Source organism: Dipodomys merriami, unplaced genomic scaffold (genome assembly GCF_024711535.1).
Source record: "Dipodomys merriami isolate MVZ:Mamm:240054 unplaced genomic scaffold, mDipMer1.0.p SCAF_37, whole genome shotgun sequence".
Classification (NCBI taxonomy): Eukaryota; Metazoa; Chordata; class Mammalia; order Rodentia; family Heteromyidae; genus Dipodomys; species Dipodomys merriami.
Window position 1 is genome coordinate 2,598,785 of NW_027205270.1, and position 15,165 is coordinate 2,613,949.

The window sequence follows — 15,165 nt, forward strand, 5'->3', positions numbered from 1 at the left end:
TCTCTGAAATGAGGAAATTAGACCTAAAATACACTGGGATATGATAAATTATGCAGGATTCTAGATACTCACACACTATGAGACCAAAAAAGGGGATACCCAGAGGAGAGAAACACAAAGGTGGTGCAATGCATATATGCCTCTTTATATTTATAAAAAATTATATGTGTGTATATCAAAATGAATTCCAAGGTATAGGAACAGGAGAGCTCTTTTTTATCTTTTATATTTTGGTGATGCTGTCTTCTTAATATGTGGTGCGTTATCTTTAGGAGGGTGAAGGAAGGTTACAGAGTTTGAAGGAAAGGGTGCAAAATTGCAGCAAGAGAGTTCACTGGATACTCATGAACTATGGAGATGGGAAGGAGGGACTGGGAGAGAGTGAGCGAATGGGAAACACTATACTAAAGGAAATGTATTCATTACACGACTCATGTAATTGTAATCCCACTGTACATTATCTTTAATATAACAATAACGTAAAAAAAAACACAAAAGAAAAACAAATCAGGCCAAGAAAGAGCACACAGGGCATCTGGCAGCATTGAATGAAGCAAAAAAGTTGGCTAGTTGAGGAATGAATGCAGAGATTAGAGCCCAAGAAGGTGAGCGGCAACTTGGGGTTTGAGTATTTAGGAGGAGTGGATGTGGTCCCTGAAGCAGCCTCTACCAGGGAGGGGGATGGGGCTTCTCCTGGCATTTCCAGGTTCACAGGATTCCCACAACCCTTCACAATCCCTTCCATCCTGGTGCTTCCTCTGCCTCTCAGTCATCTGGGCACCTTCAGGGCCTGCCTGCACAAGTCTTACGGGAATGAAAGCAACTCCCTGATATTGAATTAAAAAAACCATTTAAATCACTATGGTGATAGTGATAGAAATCACTATGGTCCACTTTCATGCCACCCCCTGGGACCTGAACCTGGAAGCACTGGGCCTGCTCGGGGAGGAGAACCAGACGCTGCACATTAGGACAGAGGCTGCACGGCCTGCACCTCTGGGAACAGTGTGGATGTGCCTAGGGATCTGCCAATGAGTATAAGGGGAGGAACAGAACTCAAGTGGCAACAGACACCTGATAGAAATACTAGCAAGAGATCCAGTGGGTAGATGGTTGAGCACAGAGGAAGGCATAGAACTAGTGGCATTGAGGGGTCACCACGTCCAGGTCAGACCATGAAGTCCTCCCCACCAGCCTCGGTGGCCACTGTTCTCCACCTTTGTACATACCTGGTTATGGAGCAAATGGAGCATGTCACTGCCCCAATTCTTCTCACAGGACTATGCCCCAAACCTTTGCCCTCTGATTGTGCAGCTCCACTGCCAAGGAAGTAGATCAAAGTCTCAGATGTTTTTGCACATGTGACTTATGAGGAGGCCTGGAATTTTCCCCCTCCTTTCTGCTTCTGTTTTGACTGGTTTGGATAGACCTCGAGCCTTGCTTGAGCTGAGCTGCTGAGACAAGATGAAGTAGGCTAGCCCTGGCACTTTGACAGGCCACCTAGGACACCTACAGAGCTCTCCTAAGACCGGAAGAGCTGCCTAGCCAGGCCTAGGGAGAAACATAACTGTTCCACAGCCTCACTAGTGATATATATGTCTAACACTTTCCTAGGCATTTTAGAAACAAAACACAGCACTTCAAAAAAGGAGAAAACAAAACTGCAGAAGCCATGTCTCACCACCACACAGACTAGAGTCAGATATGCACAAAAAATGATCTTTAATGATTTAAACTACAGAAATGTCAGGAACTGAGTGTTAACCATGGCAGGATAAACTGGATATATATGTATGAATATGTATGTGATTAAGTATTACGGCCCCCTTTCCTGAGGAGAAGAGATGTGGTATGTTAAATGGATTATACCAATAGCCATTGGCCTCGGGGTCAGGTCCCAAAAGACTTCATGTGTCTTTCGAAAGCCCATATGCTGGTATAAGGCCTGAGCACCTTGCTGCACTACACTGGTCACAAGGACAACTTCATTGTAGGCCTGGTCCCGGGCAAACTGGAGAAGAGTCCTGACCAGGGCTCCAGGGCTTTTGCTATTCCTTCTCCTCGGTGCTCCAAAGCCACAGTGAGTTGAAACAGTTCCAACTGCTTCTTCCCCAAGGGGGGATCCCTGACAGGCTGGGCAGCCACCATGCCCACCACCTGCCCCCCACACTCAGCCACCCAGAAGCAGGAGCCAGGTGTGCTCAGGTAGTGTCTGGTGATATCAGCCATGTCTGTGTGCAAACATTTAGCCACATGTGTTTTCCAGGGATATCTGGCATAGAGCCAGAGGAACAGGAGCAGGGTGAAGCAGCAGACAATGGCCAGAAGCCATGAGCCAGAGAACAAGAGCATGGCAACAGGCAGCCCAACTAAGAGCAGCAGGCTTTGAGGCCACGTCAGCATGAGACGGAAGGTGGCAGGGCTGTTTCCTTCCATGCCGCTGATAAACAACTCCAGCACCCTTTTGTGGTCCCGCTCCTGGTACTTGCGGATGTGATATGGAGCCATGGAGAGACGTCTATAACTTGAAATCTCAGGGTTCACCAGCCAGGACTTGATCTATCTGAACACCTTCCCTACAGCCCTGTAGGAGACAGAGAATACCAGGTGAGTGAGCTCCTTGCTTCTCAGGCCCCAGGAGCCATAGAGAGCCTGCTCAAGGCCATTTCTTTCTGCTGTCACTCAGGAGGAAACATGACCTCACCACTGGGAGAAGGTGTGAGATCAGAAACAGCTTCTTGAAACCCTAAGTTCTTCCCCTTTCTAGCTGGGAAGTATTTGGCAGGCAACTTCACCTCTCTAAGCCTGTGTGTTCACAGGGTAAAACATTCCTCACTTTAGGATCTTTTTGAGGATCTTGCATGAAATTCATACACATCCCTATCTTCCCTTCCCCTCTCTCCCTCTTGTCCCATGAGGAGAAACTTCATGGTACATTGCCATGACTCCTTGTCACGGGACTTTCTCATGTAACCAGCTTTTTGTTTCCTCTCTAGTCTTGTGTTTCTGAGCATAAGTTTCTGCAAAGCTCTTTTCCAGCTTGTGTATACAGGGCTTGTCTGCAGACATGGCAAGGAACCAAACACAACATACTCCACTTCTGAGTCCCTGAAGGTCCTGGGCAGTCCCAGGAGACCCTACCCGCCCCCCCCCCTCCCCGATCATCTCTCACCTTCTAGAGTCGAGAGCGTCCGGCATGGCCTCAGCCTCCAAGTGGTGTCTAGAAGAGTCTGTGTGGGTCCTGTCTGATCTCTAGGGAGTAGATCCGGGTTGGTGCCTGAATAGCTTTCTCTTATGTAATCACAAAACTGCACATAAAGAACTGAGAAGTGAGAGTAAAAATCCAAATCCATTCACCCCATGATTCCTGCCGAACCCCTGCCAAAGTGCTCGCACAGTCATGGGAGGCCTGCCAGCCCTCTTCTTGTTCCTTTTAGGCTGCAGTGTCTCTCACTGGATGCATTTGGCCTCCAATTAGTTCCCTGAGCACACAGCTGGGCTTCTTGTGCTCAAGCTGAATCTGGTCTCAAACAAACAGATCCTAGTATTTGCCACACCATCCTCCACTCCTCCTCTCTGCCAACCCCCTTTCTGCACTGGTGTCAATATACCTGCTGTGTTGTAGGTGTCCTTCCATTCCCCAGCAGAGCTAACGTCCAGCTGACAGGCCAGGACAATGGGAAATTGCTGTGAGCTCTGCATGTGTTAGCTAAGGGTGGGCCTCCTAAGTCAAGCCAAGCACCATGGCCTCTCCTTCCTGGAAGGGATGATTTCTTTCCCACTGAAGCTCAGCCTCCTGCCCTGTTTCCTGCCCTGGTGGAGCATTTTAAGGCCCTGGCCTTCTCTAATGGCTCCTGAAGTGCAAGAAAGGGGAAGCCAGAATTTGCCAAGCCTCACTAGAAGAAAAGGCACTGATTTCTACTTCGCATAAAGGTATTGTTCAATGGTTGAAGGCAAAGTACTTTGGTTCACGATAGTCATCAGATTAGCAAAGGCTCAAGTGTCATGATAGTGACCAAAGCATGACAATCATCACTGTGAGACCTGGATCGCCAAGAATTGCATTTGGGTTGAGAATGCCTCAAATGAGGATGGAGTTTTGGCAGGGGTCAGAGATGATGGCCAAGAATATAGCAAAGCATTTAGGGGGCAGGACCAATTTAGAAAGGTCAGGATGTGGCTGGGGGTGCTGCCTGCAGCCTCCTCGGGCAAACTGGATGCTGCAACCACCGGTTAAACCTGGGTGAAGACAGCTGAGCCTTGTGATCCTCCACACCCTCTAAGTACTCAAGACAGATGTTTACCATTTCATATGAATAATGTGTTCTCAGAACATTTTAGTATTGCCCCTGACACTTGAATGGTAAGCAGAAGTTAACGTGGGAATGGGAGATGGGGAGATGAAAACTCCAGGTGCAAGTGAGCACCCTAATGGGAGTCTGGGCAACATTAACCAGGCAGAAACCAAGTCCAAATAAGCAGGCAAGAAGCTGGTACACTGTCCTCTTCCTCCCATAGGCTCTTGGTGACTGTATCTTCTCTAAAACCTTACTTTACACTGAAGATCTAGTTTTTCTCAGGCATTAATATACATCTATACTTTTGAGGCCCTTTCCACAGGAGCCTGGGATTTATTTTCCTGACTCATGTCTTTATTCAGCATATAGCAAGTGAGTTCTTACCTTGTGTCATGTTCTCTTAGCACAACACACAAGGTCTGACTGAGGTCATGGTCAGTGCTTGGAGACATCCAACCCAGAACTACTATGGTAGGAGGCTGAACCAGGCAATTAGGGCTTTGATGTAGTAAGTATCAGTAGGCCACCTACAAACTGGCTTGAGGAATTAGTGAATGGAATTGCTCCTCAAGCTGACATGTCCATGAACAAAGGTAACCGGCTGAAGATGGGTTTGACAAAGTACTTGGTGGTATTCGGTGCTTGCTGTTACCTTTCTTTTGACACTGACGTCATTGGATATCAGATGCTCTTCTGCTCTGATTGAAGCTGTGGCTTCCTTGTCCCCTACCCACTAAAGCTGAGGAATTCCCAGTGTCAGTAAATGTTAACTGGTCAATCTCAAAGCATCTCCCATTCCTAGCTGTTGCCACTACAATTCACATCAGGATCCAGCAATCTCAGGGCAATCTGAACAGAGATCCTGTCCCAGGGATGCCAGCACTATAAAGCAGAAATGGAAGTCTACTCATGCCCACACATCCAGACAACCCAACGGTACAAGAGCTCCTTTGTGAGGCCAAATAGGGCAGCAACCCAAATACAGGAGGCGGATACTGGGAGATGGTGGTGACTGCCACTCTCACAGATAGAAGGAACACAATGCTCCCAGGATCTGGGGGACTGATTTGCCTATGACCACTGTTCACTATGGGGGAATTTGTCCTTAGTGGAGCATGGGTGCTGGTGGGCAGCAGCAAGTGTTTACACACCTCTGAACTCATGGATTTACAAAGACACTGAGATCTCAGAGTGAATATTCTGAGTGCCCACTTCCCACCTGCCCACTTCCTCCTACCTGTCCCATAATAAGCTCATTATGGGAGCTTATTATGGGACAAGTAGGAGGAAGACTAGAATTGCTTTGATGGGCAATGGGGAACAACGTTAGAGGAGATAAGAGAACACACTCTAGTTTTGGACCTCTGACAGCTGAATAAATTTCTCATTGATATCTAAAACAAATGAGTCACTTTCCTAGTGCAGGTTTCAAGAAGAAGCTATATTCTCTGAGTTAAGATGAGCTAAATTGGACCTTGACTCCAATGAAGTTACCCCAACTTGCTCAGAGGTCATGGCTGCTCTGACAGAGTATAAAGCTGGTGGGCACCGTTGATCTGTCACTCCTACCACCATCCACACATGCAGTACCCAGTCTTCATATGGACTCGGTGTGGTTGGGGCTGGAGGTCCCCTGCTTGCCGTCCTTGTTTTTGCCATGTCGCCACCCTGAGCAGAGCTGAAACTATGGCACACAGCTTGTGCTGTGGGAGAAACAAACCCGGAGTCCATCTTCTTTTGGCTAGTTGGTAAGAATATGGAGAACATGGAACTTACCATTGTAAGCAATCTTAGGTGCACAACTGAGCAGCAGTAAGGACATTCCAATACTGTGCGATGAGAACTGGATTTTTTTAAATGTACAAATGGTAAGTTTAAACACTCTTTTGTGAGGATAAATTCCATTTGTTAGAGCAAAAAGAGATGGCATATAGCCTTGGAGCTGAAGAATAGCTTGAATTTGGGGTAGAATGTCAGTCCATAGCTTTCTGCTCAACCTTGTGCTTCGCTGTAACCTGTATTTCTGTTTTTCTGTGCGAAAGATCTCACCCTCCTGGTTTCTAGGTTTCCACAGCTGCTGCTGCTTCTTGAAGTCATTATCAGTGAGGCATTTGGAGATTTTCACCTTGCTGATATCGATTTTTGTGGAGGTGGCCATAACACATTTCTATACAGAGGAACATGCTTGCTGGACAGAGGTCCAGTCACAAGTAGTAAGCCACTGCCAAGCTACTTCAAGAAAACTACTCTCCTGCTTCGGTGGCGCTTAGTGAGGATGATGAGGGTGTTCCCTGGAGTGATGCTGACTGAAAGATTTCTGCCATGGCTCAGCAGCCGCCTGGCCACATCTTCAGTGAGATGCTATCTAGGCATTTTATGAAGCTTAGCCACCCAGGTTACCACCATTCTTGTCACCACCAACTGGTTTTGTGACACAAAGACCCTTCTTTTTCTTCTCAACCTTGGATTTAGCAGTCAACTACTTCCTCTGATCCTTGGCTTTTCTGGCATACATGGCAGCTCAAGAGTATCTAACATTCCTCAGACCCAGACCCGGTTTCAGCTGCAGCGGGGCCTCAGCCTTTGGGCTTTTTAGCCTTCAGGGTAGCCTTCAGCAGCTTGCCATGGGCACTAGCCCTTGTGGCTTCCAATTTCTTCTCCTTAATGTGTGGCTTCTCAGACCTCACCCACCATTTTGCAATATGGGAAAGAGTACTTTTATCCTTTCCTTTCCTTTCTTTCTTTTTATTCTTTTTAGTTCAAATCTGAACCTTAGCGTCCTGGGTATGAGCTTCAGTCAAAATACAAGAGAAATTCCAGGACTCAGTTCTATGTTTGGACTTTCCTAATGTCTAAGACAAGGTATAAAATAATGTCCAGACCAATCATAGCTAGGCAGGCTTCCCTGCACAGGAGAAGAGATAAACATTTCCAGCTAGAGGGGAGAATGACATGGACTGGACAGGTGCAAGTTTTGCTTGGGGTAAGAGGGATTTAGTTACAAGTTGGGGAAGTGCCAGGCAGAGCAGATAGTTTACAAAGGTCTTGAACTTGAGCAGTTCAGTGGGCTGAGCCAGGTCTGCTGATTGCTGGAAGTTATGGTTGATGGGTTCAGGGAGCTATAGGTCAGCCTAGTTTGGATTCAAATGTTAACTGAGACAAATTTGTGGGATAATTTTCTATACCAGGTCTTCAAATATGTCCAAACTAGCCAAGTAACTCATTTGTGAAATATCTTTCTGTTTAAAGACTCTGTGGTTCTAGTTTATTACTAAAGAGTAAGATGTGGGAGGAAAAAACTGAGAGTGAGGGAAAGGGTGATATTGTCTAAAAAGAAATGCACTCTTTAGTTGACTTATATAACTGTAACCCCTCTGTACATCACTATTATAATAACAACAAAAAATAAAAGCAAGTACAAGCCAGGCTCCTGTAGCACATACATGTAATCCTAGTTACTCAGGAAACTGAAATCTGAAGATTGAGGTTCAAAGCTAGCCCAGGCAGGAAGTCCATGAGAATCATATCTCCAATTAACCACCATAAAAACAGGAAATGGAGCTGTGGCTCAAGTAGTAGAGTGCTTGCCTTGAGCATAAAAGCTCAAGCTGTTCAGGCCCTGAGTTCAAGCCCAAGGACTGGCACAAAAAAAGGAGGAGGAAGGGAAGCAAGTACAGTTTAATTGTAAGTTAATGTAACATACCAGTGGGTACATTACTGTTAGTTTTTATTGCATCATTTAATAGTGTCAGGTGAAATTCTTGCTTGTTATGGAATCTGTAGGAAATCCTGGAGATCTGGTCCTTAATGACCCAAATAAAGTTAAGAGAATTAATTATTATAGCTGCTTCAAAAACATAATTCTGCTTCTTGTCTGCCTTTAACTGAACTCTTGGTGCTTTTGTTATGAACATTAAAAACAAATGCAAAGTTATTCTTGTTTTCTGGATTTTATTAGTTGGGTATATTTTTGCTATTGCTTCTCAAGTTTAAGGTTTATTATTAAAAGAACAATTAATCATTGACAAAAAGAGTGTACGATGTGTCCAAAGGTCTACCAGGACATTTTCTGCAATCACTCCAAAGTTTAAAAAGGGGGTGAATATGCATGTATCCTGGATAGAAATGCTTTTATGATTCAAGTCAGGCTTTGTGCATATAAGTAAAACCCAGGAGGCCTGGGTTAGGGAATGGAGCACAAGAACAACCTAGTACCAGGAGCTGTCTTCCCTTTGTCACATTGCTTTTCAGTAAGGATTTCCTAGAAAGCAACATGCAGGACATTCATACAAAATAGTAAGCTATTTGATTTTTTTATTTGGTGATGGCTAAGTAATTCAGAAGATAATTTTTTCCTCTATAGAATTTGTGTATCAGCTCAAAGTATTGGTAGCCTGACCCAGGAGCCTCAGGCCATAGCTCTCAGAAGCAATGTGAAGGCAAACAAAGATGAAAAGTTAGAGATTAACTTTTCGCTGTTAGAAAAGGGTAATGGAAGCCAAGCACCTGTGGCTCACACCTGTAATCCTAGCTACTAATGAGGCTGAGATCTGAGGATCATGGTTCAAAGCCAGCCCAGGCAGGAAAGTCCGTAAGCCTCTTATCTCCAATTAACCACCAGAAAACTGGAAGTGGTGCTGTGGCTCAAGTGGCAGAATGGTAGCCTTAAGCTGAAGAGCTTAAAGACAGCACCCATGCCCAGAGTTCAATCCCCATGACCAACAAAAAAAGGGTAATGGCCTGTTGCTCAGTTGTAAAGATCCAGCTTGGCTTTCTTGAATCCTTGTGTTCAGTTCCACAACAGAAAGAAAGGAAGGAAGGAAGAAAGAGAGAAAGAAGGAAGGAAGGAAGTAAAGAGAGTTAAGGAGTGAAAAGAAAAGAATAAAAAGGAAAAGTTACTGGGAGAGAGCAAGGGAAAGGGTGACATTATGCAACTATAACTCCTCTGTACACAACCTTTACAAAACAATAAATATATATACATTTTAAAACTAAAAACTAAAAAAAGGAAGTTATTTTCTTTCCTTTTTTTCTTAGAGCACTGTCTTAGAAAGCATGTCACTGTCAAACCTTCCTCTGCTCCTTTGAGATGTGAGCAAACTTTACAGGAATGAGTCGCTAGTCAGTTATGCACCTTCTCTAGGACCTGAGGACCTTCTTGGAGCTGGAATCATCAGGGAGGTGGCTCCCACCTCTCAGGTTCTGGGATACATGAGCATTAATGTGAGAAAATCCATTTCATCATGAGGATAGGAGTCCCTGTTTCTTTTGTGTAAAGCAACTTGGCAAACATAGGTGGACCTGTGATCGAGGACTTTTTCTGTCAAAAGTCTGCTTCTATGGCCACCCGCTCTTTGAAAGCCAATTCTCTGGTAGAGGACCAGAGCACCTGACTGCAATGTGCCAGTCTCAAGGACAACTTCACTGCAGCCCTGGTCCAGGAAATCTAGAAGACAGTCCTCTCTAGGGCTGTGAAGGAAGTTCTTAGGCAGTGGAAATGAAGACATTCAGGAAGGCTGAAGCATAGTTTTTGGAGGATGGTGGCCATCACTTTGGATAAACCAGCTGACCTAGGCAGGGAGGGAAAGAATGAGTAAGACACATAGGGCCAGGCCCTGCAGGATCAGCATCCTGGTTAGGTAGCATTGATGGCCATAAGTATAATTTTAACTGTGAAACTGCATGACTGAGTCATGGTGTATGATGTGTGTGTGTGTGTGTGTGTGTGTGTGTGTGTGTGTGTGTGTGTGTGTGTGTATGTGTGTTAACATGGAGCATGAATATACTACAGAGGAGATAATCCAAGAGACATGTGGAATGTTGCTGAGAAAATAAGGTACCCAGGCATAGGTGTTTAGGTTGCACAGTGCACAGAAACTCCTGGTTATAAGGCTTACTAGGAACTAATACCTAGTCTATATTGACTCCTAGAAAAGGACTCATGACACTTGACTGAGAGTGGATCAGGAATAAACATTTGGAGGATAATTTTTCCAAAGGTCTTGGTTGCCTACTCAGGTCTTGATACTTACAAAGTTCTCGATGCTTATATGCATTCAATTTGCTTATTGTTTAAAGGAGGTTCCTTTACTGGTGCTGACAAATGAGCTTTCTGCCCTAGCTGTGTACCTTATAGGTTCACCTGGGACCTGAGACAGTCAGGACACTGAAATCTGAGCTCTTTGGATATGCATAGTGAGCAGTAATAGAGGCGTTAATTGATTCCAATGGGCATGAGTACAGAGAAGGGGGCAGAGACAGCATGGACTGTGGTAAGAGCATCCTGAGGTCACTGGGTGGAGGCAATGGAAAGACCAGGACCTCCTGTAGTAAGAAGTGCCTGCAGCTTCTTCATGGCAAACTGGAAGCTGAGAGTGGGAGCTGGAACTGAGGGCCCTGGTGGATACTGTTGATATTTGGGATATTAACTTCTAATCGCAGTTTAGAGCTAACATTTAATATATTTAATGTACATGATTACATTGTCTTAGATACACTTTAATAGTGTCTCTGGCACTTGAACATTAGAAGTTGAAGTAACAATGTTGACCTTGAATATTGAACATGAAGGAGAGGGTGAATTGGGAAGGGCAGGCAGGGAGGTAGGGTTCTAGGTACAGTGGGGTGCAATAATTAGAGTCTATGCAACATTAACCAGGTGGAAATCAATTCAAGCTGAGGGGCAGAGGCTTGAGCACTGTCCCTGCCCTGTCTTGCCTTGTGCTTGGTATGACTATGACTTTCCACATACAGTGGCCTCAGTCACACACAAGGTGACCTGAAGGTGGTTTGGGTCTCGTGGCTTCTCTGCTATTCTGTGTGCAGGTACAGCTCTTTCCCTCTGGGTCCTCACTGGATGTAGGATGTGCTTTGGCCATGTTGGAGGCTGTAGCATCTCTGTTCCCCACCAGCTGACAGGTGGGATGAGAAGTGGCATTCCATTCCCTTGGTTTCATCTAAAAGAGGTCAGCATCTCTCTTCTTGTTCAATCAGGCTCTAGCATCTCTCCTGCCAGTACATTCTTCCTTCTCTGACACTCACCCTGGTCCTCTGTACAACCCTGTAAGGAGCCTGGGGACTATGTCACTCATCCTGGACTTGTTCATCTTAGGCAAGAGTCCAAATCCTCTGGCTCAGCTTCACAGTCCTCCTCTGCCAGAGCTGCTCCTGAGCCTAGACAAATATATCTGGGTGGTTCCCCTATACTGTCACTCTCTTCTCAACTCAGTAGTGGTATCGATGTGCCTTCTAAACTTCAGGTGATTTTTTCCTTCCCCAAGCAGAGCTGACATCAGCTGACAGGTTCAGGACAGTAGCACCCCCTAGAAGTACTACTGATGTGACAAGTGCTCACACTCATCATGTATGTTAGCCAAGGATGCACTTCACTAGGACAGGTCATACGCCACAGAAGGCCAGTCCTTTCTTCATGGACTCTGTTTTGTGAACAAGATGCTCCTGTTCCCAAAATAGCTCAGCCTCTGTTTTCATGCCCAACTTTGTAGAGAAGTTAAAGCCCTATCTTCTCCATCTCTTGGCTCTTGAAGTGGCTGACAGTGGAAGCAAGTATTTGCCTACAGTGTGTTGTTCATGCTGAACATTTCATCATGTGACAAAGGGTTGGGATAGTACAGGGGGTGAACAATGTTGTGGCTGACATGCAGTCTCACACTGAAGGAGCAACTCAGGAGCTTTGAGTGTGTGGGAGCCAGATGGATGTCCTCACAGCTGTAACCAGGTTCCAGAGGGTTCAAACAGAAAGACTGAAAGAGAGGGCAATAAGGATGCCCAGGTAGGGTGATTGGTCCTGGACTAGAGGATATCTTGTCCAGGGCAGTAGGGAGAGCTTCCAGGCTAAGGGAAGACAGGAGAGGATAGCACTCAAGTGATTATAATAATAACATATAATAATAGAAAAGTGATGTGATTCTTACAATGCCTACATGTACCTGGATTAAGGAAAACTGTTCTTAATTGCAATTCAGTGTCATTAAGCACATTCACAGTACTTTGATGAGCATTAGTCCAGCCCAGAGCCTCAGAACACCCAAGGTGGAAGCATCTAGGCAACCTCTAATGAAACGTCATTCAGTTCTAGGATTGGAGCTTTTCAAGACCTACCTGACACAAACAACACATTTAGGAGAATGCTGGCTAACCTGGCTTCCTTGCCTTCAGGCTGGAGGTAAATACTTCATGAACTAGAGATAAAAACACATACTGAGTGGAGGTGGGGAGCACTATTACAGTTTGGATCCAGAATGTTCCCCCATTGAATCTTGTTTGAAGGCTTGTTTCTAAGCTGATAGGCTACTGAGAAGTGGTGGAAATGTTAGGAAGTGGTTCCTAATTGGAGACACTCGATCACTAGGATGTAACCATAAGGGATAAGTTTTGTCTGTGAGTCCCCCTCCTCTGCTCCTGGCCACCATGAGGTGAGCAGCTTTGCTCCATCACACTCTTCTAATGTAATGTGCTTGCTGCCTCACCACAGGTGCAGAAACAATGAACTCCATGGTCATAAATGGAAACCTGGACACTGAGACAAAGTAAATCTTTTCTTGACTTTTTCAGCTACTTTGTTAAATCTTTTTCTCCCTATTGTTAGGGAGAAAAACCTACGACCTCAGGTATACAAAACACATGCTCTAACACTCAGCTACATGCCCAGTCCTGAAGGTCATGGTTGATGGTTTCAGGGAGCTATGAGCAAGACTAGTTCTGGCAAAATATACGACACACGTGATAAGGTTGCTAGTTTGGCTAAAATAAATGTCCAAAATCACTCTCTAAATCAAATAATGAAAGTGTCTCTTTTTCTAGAATGTTCAGAACTTTCAAACTTGACCATCTCATATGTCTTCTTTAGCAGAGTTCATGGTTCTAGTTTAGTTGCAATTACTAAACAATGGTAGGGTCCCAGAGGCCCTGGGAGCTGCCTGGAATTGGATATCTACTGCAGATCTCACCATAGTGGATAAGTGAAGGAATGTGGTGTATCCTGTAGGCAAAAGTTCTTGTGGTTCAGACCTTGTCGTGTGACAGTGAGTGGTGACTGCGAGGCCTTGCTAAGGGAAGTTGGCAAAGGAACAGTGAAGCGCCTCCAGATGTGTTAGCTAATTATAAACCTCAGCGTTAGGATTGTTCTATGAATTAGGCAATTCTTCACAAAAGCCTAAGCCAGCCCATTTCCTCCCATTCCTTCAGATGAAGAGAAAATACCCATTCACAGTCTTTGTGTTAGTGCTGGAGGTCCTGTTGTCCTGATAGTGCAGTATTGGGACTACCCTTAGAAGCAGAGTAAGGTTAAGGAAAAATTACAATGAAAACTTGAATTCTCGGTGTGTTTTTTCTTTTTTGAGTGTTGGAAGATATGTCATCTCTGGCTTTTCTTAAGAGTCTTCAGCTCTTCAGCTTTTGTTCACCATCCTGGTTATGTGCCTTCCTGAGCTTCTCACAATGTCTTCTCACAGGACTTTCAGAATCAAGCGGTTTCTGGTCAAGAAGCAAAAGCAAAATCGCCCCATTTCCCCGTGGATTTAGATGAAAACTGGTAACAAAATCAGGTACAACTCCAAGAGAAGACACTGGAGGAGAACCAAGCTGGGTCTGTAAGGAATTGCTTCAGATGCCCACACATTTATGCTCTACCATGAACCAGTCAAGCTGAAACGTCAATACTGCCTGGACTAACAGTTGGGCATTTTTTTGTTTGTTTGTTTGTTTTTTGGGTCCGGTCGTGGGGCCTGAACTCTGGGCCAGGGCACTGTCCCTCAGCTCTTCAGCTCAAGGCTAGCGCTCTACCACTTGAGCCACAGCGCCACTTCCGGCTTTTTTCTTTTTGCTTATGTGGTACTGAGGAATTGAACCCAGGGCCTTGAGCATGCAAGGCAAGCGCTCTACCACTGAGCCACCTTCTCAGCCCCAGTTGGGCATTTTTTAAATTGATTTTTCTTTGGTTATTTTAATGATGGGCACAGTAATAAACATGTAATAAACATCACATTTGAAAAAAGAAGAGTCTTCAGAAAACCTTTTAATTTTGATGAAATGTGTACAGACCTTAACAACTGATAGGCCTCTTGCCAATTGTCTTCTCAAGGACTTGGGCATCCTGGTTTTTTTGTTTATTTGTTTAGGAGTGTGGCAGGGAGAGGGGGCTTGAACTCAGGGTCTAGGTGCTATCCCTGAGATTCTTTTTTCTCAAGGCTAGCGTTCTGCCACTTGTGCCACAGCATTACTTCCGCTTTTTTTTTTCTGAGTAGTTAATTGGAGATAAGAGTCTCATGGACTTTCCTGCCCAGGCTGGCTTAACTATGATCTTTAGCCTCCTGAGTAGCTAGGATTACAGGTGTGAACCACTAGCACTGGGCTTGGGCATCCTGTTTGATATGACCAGGAAGAGAGCTTCTCCCAAGGCCTTGGAGACTAGGTGGTCCTGACATAGGCTGGGTGTGCAAGTCATGGAGATAGAAGTTCTTGATTCCTTTCCCGAAGATTCTGTGAGTAATAAGAAGGGCAGGTATCCAGGATGAACCTAGAGTGACAATTTGTGTCCCTGGTGCTGGTCAGTGCTCTACCAAGGACTATTTATCATCAGGAGAATATTATCTCATCAAGAGAGAGTGAAGCAGATGTATCCATGGGCTTCTATACAGGTGATATTCCTTTTTGTTTTGCCATATTCTCATAGGATGACTGTGATGTGTCAGCCCCTGCGGTAAAACAATGTTCATCACTGAAAGTATTTTCTTTCTATCCTATTCCTTTGGAAGCCTTCTACATTGGGGGATTTTTATTTTATTTCTTCAAGTCTGGAAGACGTTCTAATCCTACTATCTAGCAGGCAGCAAAATTAGAACAAACA

General features: G+C 45.0%; 3 pseudogenes; 1 reads left to right on the forward strand and 2 right to left on the reverse strand.

Moving 5' to 3' along the window:
* Nucleotides 1–1,698: 1,698 nt before the first annotated feature.
* LOC138804638 (probable N-acetyltransferase CML1) lies at nucleotides 1,699–3,665 on the reverse strand (annotated as a pseudogene).
* A 2,374-nt stretch (nucleotides 3,666–6,039) lies between these two features.
* On the reverse strand, nucleotides 6,040–6,671 carry LOC138804599 (large ribosomal subunit protein eL6-like; annotated as a pseudogene).
* Nucleotides 6,672–13,672: 7,001 nt separating this feature from the next.
* LOC138804640 (large ribosomal subunit protein eL39-like) lies at nucleotides 13,673–14,588 on the forward strand (annotated as a pseudogene).
* Nucleotides 14,589–15,165: the final 577 nt, after the last annotated feature.